Here is an 11,370-nt window from a genome sequence, read left to right on the forward strand (position 1 = left end):
GTGTGTGTGTGTGTGTGGTAATGCAGACTCTTAAGAGCACCAGGAGAAGGTCAAGATTGTTGGCCACTGAGTACCCCACCATAGCTAGTTGACCGTTGACTAGTTGGGGAGAAGTGTAAGTAATGACCACATGCCTGGGACTTTATATACACTATCTCATGCAGGTCTCAAACTGCCAGGTGAGATATTCACATCTTACTGGAGAGGAGCCAGAGGCTTAGGAAAATGTTCAAGAACTCACAGCTAGTAAGTGGCGAAGGACACAAATAGTCCAGGATAGACACTTACACTTTCTCTGATCCAGATGGGAAAATACACCCTAGTACATTTCTATCAATATTATCCTTGTAAGAGCCTGAAGCCCTGAGAGAAACAAACAGTCTTCAGAAACCCCATAAGAGCAGGAAGGCTGTTGTTCTGAGGCCTTGCAGAGGAAGAATGCATTGTCCCTGAGCTGAGGTGGACACACGAGGGGAGACCGCCTGGGGAGGGTGCTGAGCCCTGACTTTTCAGGCTGGAGTAGAATTGCCTGGGCTGAATGAGTGGTAGCAGTGAGGCATTGTCCTCTCATATGAGGACCTACCCCCTTCCTTTCCTTTTCTAGGTCTGGGCCTCAGGAAGGGAGACCTGAAAGCTTAAAGGAGATGAGGATGGAAGATGTCTCCTCTCCTCCCTGGCATCCTTCAGCAGAGACACATACAAGACCCATGGTTGCCACTGCCAGAGCTTGGAGTCACAGATCTGAATCCAACCTGTCTTAGTCACTCTCCAGCTATGTGACCTTGAGCAAGTTACTTAACCTCTCTGAGTCTCAATTTAAGCCATAGAATGTGGGCGCACGAGTAGTTCTCTACCAGTGGTTGTGAGGATTGAGGGAGCTGAAGCCCCAGCCCCACTGCCACCTCAGCCAGAAGCCAGCCCTCTGACTCACTGTCTCCAGTGACCACCTGTGCAGGGAGCCTGCCCTGGGCAGTGACCTGGGACGCCTGGAGCTCCAAGGACCCACCTGAGGCCCTCCAGGATCCGACCCCAAAGCCTTGTAGGCTACAGGCCTTTGCATGTGTTATGGCCCCCAACTGAAACACACTTCCTGCCCCTCTGCCTGCCTTATTGAACTAGCCTTCAGGCTTGACATAGCTGCCCTTGTCTCCAGGAAACCTTCCTTAGCCCCCAAGTCTGCACCATATCACACTGAGTTTTGTTTTTTTTTTTTTTGCGGTACGGGGGCCTCTCACTATTGTGACCTCTCCCGTTGCAGAGCACAGGCTCCGGACGCGCAGGCTCAGCGGCCATGGCTCACGTGCCCAGCCGCTCCGCGGCATGTGGGATCTTCCCGGACCGGGCCACGAACCCACGTCCCCTACATCGGCAGGAGGACTCTCAACCACCGCGCCACCAGGGAAGCCCCACACCGAGTTTTAATGTCCTGTTCTCCATTGAACTGTGAGCTCCTGAAGTGTAGAGAATAGGTTCTGCCCATGTTGTAACCACAGAGCCCAGCATGGAACTTGGCCCAGAGCAGATGCTCAGGACATGTGCACAAAGTAGAAGGAAGGATGAATAGAGTCTACAGGGGCCTGAGTAGCAAAACTATGGGAGACAGACTACAACAGAACCTCTATTTGAGCCAGGGAATCCCAGGCAAGAAAGAGGAGGGCAGGGCTTTAGTTACCATGGTTTCAGGGAACCTGTCTTTTCAATCTGTCAGGCAAGAGAAGATGTATTTAGAGCCACCAAGTACAGTTGTTCAGGTTCTGCACTTGACAGTTCCAGGGGGGCATCATTTTCACACTTGAGTCATCCTAGATTTGCATGGTTATTATGACAATTTTCCAGTAGATGGCGGTAAAGCATCTTGAGTTAGGGGCATTTTTTTCCCTGTTTGTGCAAATGCACCGTTTGGGTTCTCTAGTGCTGGGAGCACCTGTCTACCAGCCCTCCAATGTGCTGAGAGGTTGCCTAACGTCCGCAGCCTCGTCCCACCTCCTCTTCACTTCAGGGCTTTACAAACCACACCCAGGGCCATTAAAGCCAGAAATCCCCAATTGCATCCTTTGTTCCAAAGAAGGTGATGTTTGTGATCAGAAGCCCCAGGTTCAAGTTCCAGCTGCTGCATTTCCTAGTGAGTGGTCTTGGGCAAGTGACTCTGCAGTTCTAGGACCTAGCTTTCTCTTCCAGAAAGAATGCAGTAATAATCCCTGCCCTTGAGGTTGTGAGGAACAAATGCTACCCTGAACATGGTCGTGCCATTGCTAGCTGTAAAGCACCTCTTGCTAGGAATATCGTAACTTAATAACGTGCAGGATGTTCCCAGCTGACCCCAGGAGGATTGCACTATTTGAGCAGGGGTGTGCTGCATACCACACGACTCCTATTTTATCACCGCCCCACCCCCCAGAGTCATCTTCTCTTCTCCTATGTTATCTCTTTCCTGGTCTCCACCACTATTCCATCCCCAGGGGTGCTTGGGGCCCCTTCAGTCTCTGCTCCAAACTCCTTAGTACAGTACAGAATAGTCAGTCTGCCAGTAAACAAATACTCAGCCAGCATCTTCTATGCGCTGGGTGCTGTGCTGGTCTCTACCTTTTAGTTTCTCATAGTCCCATGGGGGCATAAAGTTAACACGGTCACCATCTTGTTTCTGAGTCTTCAAACCTCATTCTCATTTTTAAAACACTTTTGAGTGTTGTTACATAAGGTGTTTTAAAGGGAAGGGATTTTCTTTTCATAGGAAATAATTAGAGGCCAGAATATTTTTCAAATGTACTCTTTCTTTTAGGTTTACTATTGCTCTTCTATTGAAGTTCATTAAATGAAGACCTGTCTTGTTTAAGTGTGGCAGAGGAGAATTCAGCTCAAAATTGTTAATACTGGAAATGGAAATTATTCTTTCTAGAAGCTGTGTCTCTCTTCCTCTTCTGCTGGCTGTCAGGTGGATATTAGAACTGTATTTCCACATGTTCTGTTTCCATGATAGCTGGATGCTTCCATGAAGGGAGGATTACACACTGTTTTTCTGTTCCAACATATATAAGTGTCCACTCACCATCCAGTTCTGGAGGTCAGAAGTCTGTCCTGTGTCTCACTGGGCTAAAAATCAAGGTGTCTGTCTGCTGGGACCCTGAGGAGAAAGAGACCTTGCCCAGTCCCTCCCTTTCTGGCTCCTAGGCCACTTGATGACTGGACATTGTCTTTGGCCCCCATCAATAAATATCCTCCAAGGTCCAAACCAAGAGAGGCTTAGCTGGGGTCTTCCCTGCCCATCTCATACTGGCGAAAGCCTAGGTGAGGGAAGCAGAGAACAAACTCACTATGGGTTTCACTTAGAATTTGGTTTGGCTCTGAAGGGACAAGAAACTCAAAGTAGGATTGGCTTAAATGAGATAGACTTGTATTGCCCTCTCATGTAAATTAAATGAGATAGACTTGTATTGCCCTCTCATGTAAATTAAGTCTAGAGGCAGGCCATCCACAGCTCATATAGACACTCTACAGTGTCAGGAAGGACCCAGTCCCTTTCCGGTACCCTGTTCTGTCATCGCTCAGGTGTAGTCCTCATCCTCATGGTGGAGGTGGCAGTGCAGGGCTGGCAAAGACCTTCATGATATTAGGACCCAGGCTCGCTCTTCCTTCCTTCCTTCCTTCCTTCCTTTCTTTTTTCTTTCTTTTTATTTATTTAGGCTGCTCCAGGTCTTAGTTGTGGCATGCAGGATCTTTTTTTTCTTTAATTGCTGTGTATTTTATTTAATTTTTTATTTTTATTTTTATACCTGTGTGGGGTCTTAGTTGTGGCACGTGGGCTTCTCTCTAGTTGTGGCATGTGGGTTTTCTCTTCTCTAGTTGTGGCATGCGGGCTCCAGAGCGCGTGGGCTCTGTAGTTTGCAGCACGCAGCCTCTCTGGTTGAGGGAGGAGAGCTCAGTAGTTGTGGTGCGCAGGCTTAGTTGCCCCACGGCATATGGGATCTTAGTTCCCCAACCAGGGATCAAACCTGCATCGCCTGCATTGGAAGGCAGATTCTTTACCACTGGACCACGAGGGAAGTCCCCAGGCTCCTTCTATATCCTTTCCCCATCATTCTTAGTATGCATCTCATGGTCCAAAAAGGCTGCTCAATCTCCAGCCATCAAACCAACATTCCACAGGCAGGAAGTGTGAAAGAAGGCTGAGCAAGGACATACCCTCTCTACCTAAGGACACTCCTTGGAAGTTATTTGTGATACTTCCATTTTATCTCCCATTGCTTAGAACTTTGTCACATGACAATATCTAGGTGCAAAGAGGGCTAGGAAATGAATCTTTATTCCAGGGACATCCAATTCCTGGGCAAGAAAAGGAGAATGGTTATTGAGGAACCAGGAGAATTCTCTACCACATCTTGCCTATAAGGTATCATCCTCTGCCTACAGGAGGTGCCTCTACCTAGAAGTCTCCTCAGCATAAATTAATCTGGGAAATAACCAATAACCATAAGACCACAGAACAAGAATTATCCAAAGACAGCAATGGGGTTATTTCTTCTCCACATATAAATGACATTTGTTTTCTGTTGTAATTATCACCACTGCCAACACCCCCATGCTCTCGGCTGCCCACAGTCCTGTCCCTGCTGGTCCAGCTATGGCATCCCTTCCCCCACCTCCTATGCACCCAACACTGCCCCCTCCCTTTCTAGAGTGGAGTCTGGCTGAAGTGACAGCAGTTGCCTGGGTGAGTTGGGCGAAGAGGTTTCCAGGACGCGGCCAAGTGTTTCTCCTGACCTGCTCGCTACCCCCTTCTATTTCCTGCCTAGGAGACACCTCTTGGGGGCTGAGGTTCCTCAGTCCCACCTTGTTCTTTCCTCTGCCTCCTTTTAAAATACTCACTTGCCTGCTCATTACCTGTTCTTGTCCGAAGGGGTCTCAGGCACCCTAGGGTGTGGATGAGGGATTGGACATTAACGTTGTTGTTCCATGCACCCTCACACGAGCCCTGCCCCTTAGGTACCCCATCCCCATTTGACAGATCAAGAAACTGAGAGCTGCCAGGCAGCTGGCCCAGTCACCCAGCTTGTAGGTGGCAGCCCGGTGACAGGAACCAGCTGACTCTAAAGCCCACGACACCTTCATGAGTTCTCCATCCCAGGTAGGGTTCTGATGGCAGAACTTTAAGCGGCCTGCCAGATAGTGGAGGCGACTCTGGGGGCAAGAGAATGTTCACAGCACTGACTGTCCTCACCAGCTTTTCAGGGATAAGTTTGGAGCAGGGAGAGAAAATAGGACCTTGCTGGTAGTGTTGTCAATAAGCCACATACCTGGCCTGTGGTTTGGTCATCACTTTGAGACCCAGAGCTGTGGGCAGCACTGGCTGCTTCGACTCCCCACAGCTTCCCAACTCCCTGACCCCTGATCTCCGGGGACACTGGCTCTGCCCTGTCTACAACCCCGCCAAAATCATCCCTCCACTCAGCAAGGGAGGTGCCTTCAGTTCCCCCATTCTTCCCCTTGGCTCTCGGCTTCTCTCCTTGCATCTCAGTCTCAGGGCCGCCAGATCAGGGTAGTGCTGGGAACCCCCCAGAGGGCCCTGAAAGGGCGGGCCTCGCTGGGCAGCCTGCTCTCCTCACCCACAGCCCTATTCAGCAGTCAAGGAAGGAGGATGGGGAGAGGGCTGGGAGGGCAGTCAAGGGTTAAGACATCTCAGCCCACCTCCTAGAAACAGGACTTGGGGACCAGGGGCTGGATGTGCTGAAAGTTTACGCACAGACACCTGCTCCTACATACAAACACATTCTCACTCCGCACACGAGCACACACATACCCACACACCCAGACATTCACAAACACACCTTTGTCCAGTATACTCTTACGGTTCAGAGTCTGAGCTCTGAAGTCAGACAGACCTGGAGCTGGCTTCTACATACGTACGATAGTTTCTAAACAATGGTTTCTCATTTTCCAAAGGCATTGTGGGAGATTCAAGCCATACAGAGGTGCCATGAGTGCGCTGTCTTCCTTCTCCCCATGCTTCCAGTCTCTTGTTCCCCTCCCCCAGGGGCAGTTGTTGTCACCACTTCCTTGTCTCTGCTTCTAGAGCTGGTGTGCAGACGACAGCCTCTAGCTAAGTGTGTGTGCAACACATGCACACACACACACACACACGCACACACGGCAGTCCATGGGCACAGCGCTCTGCACGCTGCTTTATTTCCTGTGTATGCAAAGGCTCCGCCTGGGCTCTCCGCAGTGTCTACCAGCCCTCCGAGCTGCTGAGAGGTCGCCTGACACCATCTCCCAGCCTGGTAGCCATAGCTGGGACTGCTCCCATCCCCGTGCACGCAGAACGCCTCATCCTTTCTAATTAGGGTCTGGTCCCGTCACGCACATGCACCGTGACTGATTTAACGTGCCCTGCCGGGTGAGCACGGATTGTTTCCAGCTGTTGCTTTGCCGTATTTGCTGCCCCCTTCGGTTCTTCAGCGGTGCGTGCTGGACACTAGCCCACGTGGGCGTGAGGACCTGTCAGAGCGGGGTGTGAAGGAGTGACTTGGCCCTGTTGTTCGGCCTCTTGCACCTCACTTTCGGACACTGTAGATGGCAACAATCAGAGCACCAGCCTCGCTAGGTAAGGATGAGATGAAACCATGCATGCTGAGCACCCAGCACAGTGCCCAGCACGGGAACCAGAAATGTTAGCCCCTGAGGGGACAGTGCAGGAATGGGGTGAGTGAGGGGCCCTGCTGACTGGCAGGGGCTGCCCAGCTCCCGTCCTCCAGGCCATCAAGTGACATCACAGGGGCCTCGGCCTGGGAAGCTCCCCGCCCTGGCGATCGGTCAGAGATCCAAGCCTCTGGCCCGCCAGTATGAGAGCCACAGGGAGGAGAAGCCCAGCAGGGAGCCGGTGGGTGGGGACCCAGCAGCTGCACTGGAGCCTGAGGGAGGAGCAGGCCTGGCTTATCCTGCTGAGTCATTCCCACTGGAGCTTTGAAAGAGGCGGGCAGGCCTGTGTGAGGGAGAGGGAGAGAGAGGAGAGAGAGAGAGAGAGAAGAGAGAGAGAGAGAGAGAGAGAGAGCGCGCGAGAGAGCTCTCGCACATAACACACACACACACACACACACAATTCAATTTTGCATAATAAATGATGATAAGGGCCAGTTGACAATTATATAGGTGGGAAGAGTAGGAGGCAGTGATTGGAATTTCAATAGGCCTGTGAATGTGTCTGGGGGTTGGCTAGGTAATCAGCACCCAGGCTGACTCGCTCCATTGTTGGGGGTTTTAGTACAAAGCCTTCAGCTCCTATTAGAGGCACCCTTTACTTAAACTGCAAATTGGCACAAAGCCTGTTGGTGCTTTCCTCTTGAGACACATCTCCAACTGACTTAGATGCACAGTCAGCCAGATATGAAAATTAATCAGGCTAGTATCTGAAGGCAGAGAAACAGCAGCCTGTCTCAGAAAAATCCACACACAACACACACACCCAGACACACACACACACACACACACACACACACACACACACACACACACACACCCCTCCCAGCTTAAGGAAAAGGAGCCCCTCCCAGCAGAGAGAGGCTTTGTTCCCCACAAGGTGTAAAAGCCACGGAAACAAAAGAAAGGCAGTTTCCACCGCCCCTGTCCCTCAGCTGCCATTTCTGCCCCCTCTCTCTATCCTCACCCCATTTCCACCAGCCCTGCGATCCATCAACCCCGACCCTGCCCCCAGGGCGGTGATAGACAGCTCCAGGGACAAGTTGCTCACCTTATTTGCCCACCTCCATCCCCTCCTCATTGTGCACCCATCCCCCGGGCCCCATCCCCTCTGAATCGTGCCCACCTGGCCCCTCTCAGGTGATAGATGCTTTCCTGGCTCTGAGGTGGTGTCCTGATGTACCAGACTTTTCCTGGCACTGTGGAAGACAGATGAGGGCGGCTGGGTCCCTGTGCCCGGAGGGGCTGTATATACCCTGTGGGGTGAGGAGGCTGAGGATGGAGTTCATCCCCCTCTACCCCAGAGCCGGCTGAGTGCTGGGCCCCCATGAGGCGGACATATTTTTGCTTTGTCTCTCGTCACAGCCTTCAACCATGCTCTGTCAAATCTCTTCTTCTGGCCTTGAACAATATTCCTGGCAGCTTTCTAGTCTTCTGATCAAATTTCCTAGTTTTTTTTTTCCAATTATTAAAAATTCAGGTTAGTTTAGTCCAATTTAAAACTTAAACATCATATGCAAATATAGGCTGATCCTACCCCCTCCTCCCCCAATGCCAAGCAAAGCTAGGAGTGGGGAGGGGGCTTCTCTTCCCTCTCTCCCCCATCGGAATGCTTTTACCCCTTGGGTTTGAGGTTGGGGTATGATGGGGGTTGGGGGTTAAGAGCTGGAAGGGGGCGGCCACAGGTCTTGTTCTCTCGGCCAACACTGCCTGATGACCAGTGCCTCCTCGGGGTAAAGTCTTCCAAGTGGGGTGAGCAGTCGCATTCTCTGGGGAGAAGGGTCATCTGGCTAGGCTTTTTTCAACACACCCTGTCAACACTCAGCCCTGGATGCCCGTCATTGGAATTCCTCCTCAGTTACCTCCTTAGGAGGTACTGGCCCACAGGAAACTCCTGCATTCTTGCCTAGCCAAATGGGGGCATGCAGGCCACCTTCACTACCCCAGCTCTGCCCTGCTGTCTCTGTCCACCCTCCTTTCCATCCCCCCTCACCATGGGTGGGACAGGTTGGCCAGTCAGCAGGCACTCAACTAAGAAATGGGGTGCCCAACTCTCCCCTCACAGGCACCCCTCCCTCTGGGAAAAATCTCTAGCAGCCCTTTCTCCACAGCCAGAAAGTGGAGGGAAAACCAGAGCACTCCTGCCCTAGCCTGGGAACACTTGATCTGTGCAGTCATATAGTGCTCCACACCCAGAAGTGCCCCTCACTTGGTCTGATGCTCTGCTGTCTTTAAATTCTTCATGATATTTGAACAAGGAGCCATTCATTTTTACTTTTCACTGACCCTGGAAAATTATGTATCTGGTCTCCCCTGGGACTGACTGCTCTGACCATTCTCATCAGCTTGTAGAGTAGCAGGGCTGGTTCCAGAGGCTGTAAATGCCCTGGGAAGTGCCACCCCACAGTGATTTCCACCTCTCTTTAGAGTGAGGGGTGCTCCCCACCCTATTATCCTCCCCTTTGGGTTCCAGTCATCAGCTCCCAGGCAACAGGATATGAACTAACCAGCATCCTGTTAGGAATATAAGCATCCTTTGACACTATCCTTTGACATCAAACACACTATCAAAATGGCGAGTTGGATACGTTCAGGTTATGTGCTTTTTTTGTGTTTCTTACAACAATGAAATCATGCTGAATATATTGTTTTATAGCCTGCTTTTTTCACTTAACAATACAATGAAAATATATTTTCATGGAGCAAATACCCATCTATAATCTAACTTTCAACATCTGTTTCAGTTACATATTACTGGGTTACAAACCACCCCAAACCCAGGGCTTAAATCAACAGTGATTGATTGTTTCTCATTATTCTATGTGTTGACCAGACAGTCCTGATCATTCACAAGAAATACAAAAACTAGAGAGAGAAAAACTGGGTTCCAGTGTTAGCTGAGCCACTTCCTGCTTGTGTGACCTTGGTCAAGTAATTGAACCTCATATTCCTCATCTGTAAATTGTTACAGATGATAACAGTGATGTCTCCCTTACCTGAGATATTTTGAAGATCAAATGAGAACTATAATAATAATATCTACCATGTACAGTTGTCATGAGGATTAGATGAGTTGATATGGCAAAAGTAACAAATGTTAGCTATTAACTATTATGTGCCTTGGTGAGGGGCCAGGCTACAGAGGGGATTGCTGGGGCAGGGAAGTAGCTGGTTCTCCAGCTCATTAGACTGAGACACAGGAGGGAGGGAGGATTTCTGCTGGGAATAGAAGCACGTGAAAGGATGCAGTGAACACGGCTGAGAGTATTAAGCATTGCTCAGCCACAGGGGAAATGAGGGCTGGGGGAAGAGTCATCTTGCTGCAGTTGAAAAATACTTACTTGTAGCCATATTTTCCTGCCCACTGATAATATGCTGGTAATAAAGTCAGGATTAAAATATGCTGGAAAGCAGGTAGTGCCTGCCTAGTGATACCAGACTCAAAGAATGACCCATGGGTATCCACTGCCTCTATCCCTGCTCTATCATAGGGACCCCTTTTTCAGGAAACAGAGAGAAGAGGACAAAAACCAAGGAAGTACCTTTGAAGGGCCAGAAAAACAGTATCAGGTAGTCAAAATCTAGGCCCCAAAGGCTTTCTGTGCCCCCAAATGTTTCATTTCAACTCCTTCATTACACTTTCAGAGATTCTAACAGGCTGAGATTCATGTCCTTGTGTCTCTTTAAAAATTATGCAATATTTACAACAAAGGGATGTAAAGAATAACACAACAAAACCCATGTTCTTGCTACCATCTTAAGAAGTAAAACATTGCCAACACAGTTAAATTTTCCTACCTTTTCATAAGAGGTAACCATTATGCTGAACCCTGAGGTTGATTATGTCCTTGTACTCTTTTTTAATTTTCAAATACATGAATAAATCTGACAGAAAGGATAGGTTGTTTATAGAAATTTGTGTTCCAGTGAAGGACTTTTAGGTTCTCCAGCAGGATCTGGATGACTTCCAAAGAGGCTACAGGAGAAGCAGAGAGGGAAATAAAAGGCTATAAAAAGGAAGAGAGTCTCAGTAGCCTGTGACAATATCAACTGGAATAATATATGGAATTATTCCATAAACTTGAGGGAGGCATATACTTGAAAAGATAATGGTTGTAAAATTTTCATATTTGATGAAAAATATAAACCCACAGATCCAAGAAACTGAATCAATGCCAAGCATAAGAACATGACACCAAGGCACATCATATTTAAATTGCTGATAAAAATAATTGCTGAAAATCAATGATAAAGAAATTTTTTTCAAGGAGCCAGAGGAAAAAAGAAACATTATATAAAGGAAGAAAAATACCTGAATAATCCCTGACTTCTCATTAGAAATAATACAAGTCAGGAGACTATGGAACTAAATCTTTAGCATCCTACAAGAAAAATGAAAAAACTGTCAACCTAGAATTCTGCTTTCAGTGATAAAGCTGAGGGAAATCATCACCTGCAGACCTGTTGAAGGCTTGAGGGAAATGATACCAGGTGGAAACTCAAATCCCTGCAAGGAAATAAATAGAAAGAAATGAATATGGGAAATGGTAAAAGTAAAAGATGTTTTCTCTTCATTTTAAAATTTATGTTAAAGATAAGTAAAAGTTTAAACAAAAATAATGACAATTGGGCTTCCCTGGTGGCACAGTGGTTGAGAGTCCGCCTGCCGATGCACGGGAC

The sequence above is a fragment of the Physeter macrocephalus genome, chromosome 11 (genome assembly GCF_002837175.3).
Source record: "Physeter macrocephalus isolate SW-GA chromosome 11, ASM283717v5, whole genome shotgun sequence".
In the NCBI taxonomy this organism is placed as follows: domain Eukaryota; kingdom Metazoa; phylum Chordata; class Mammalia; order Artiodactyla; family Physeteridae; genus Physeter; species Physeter macrocephalus.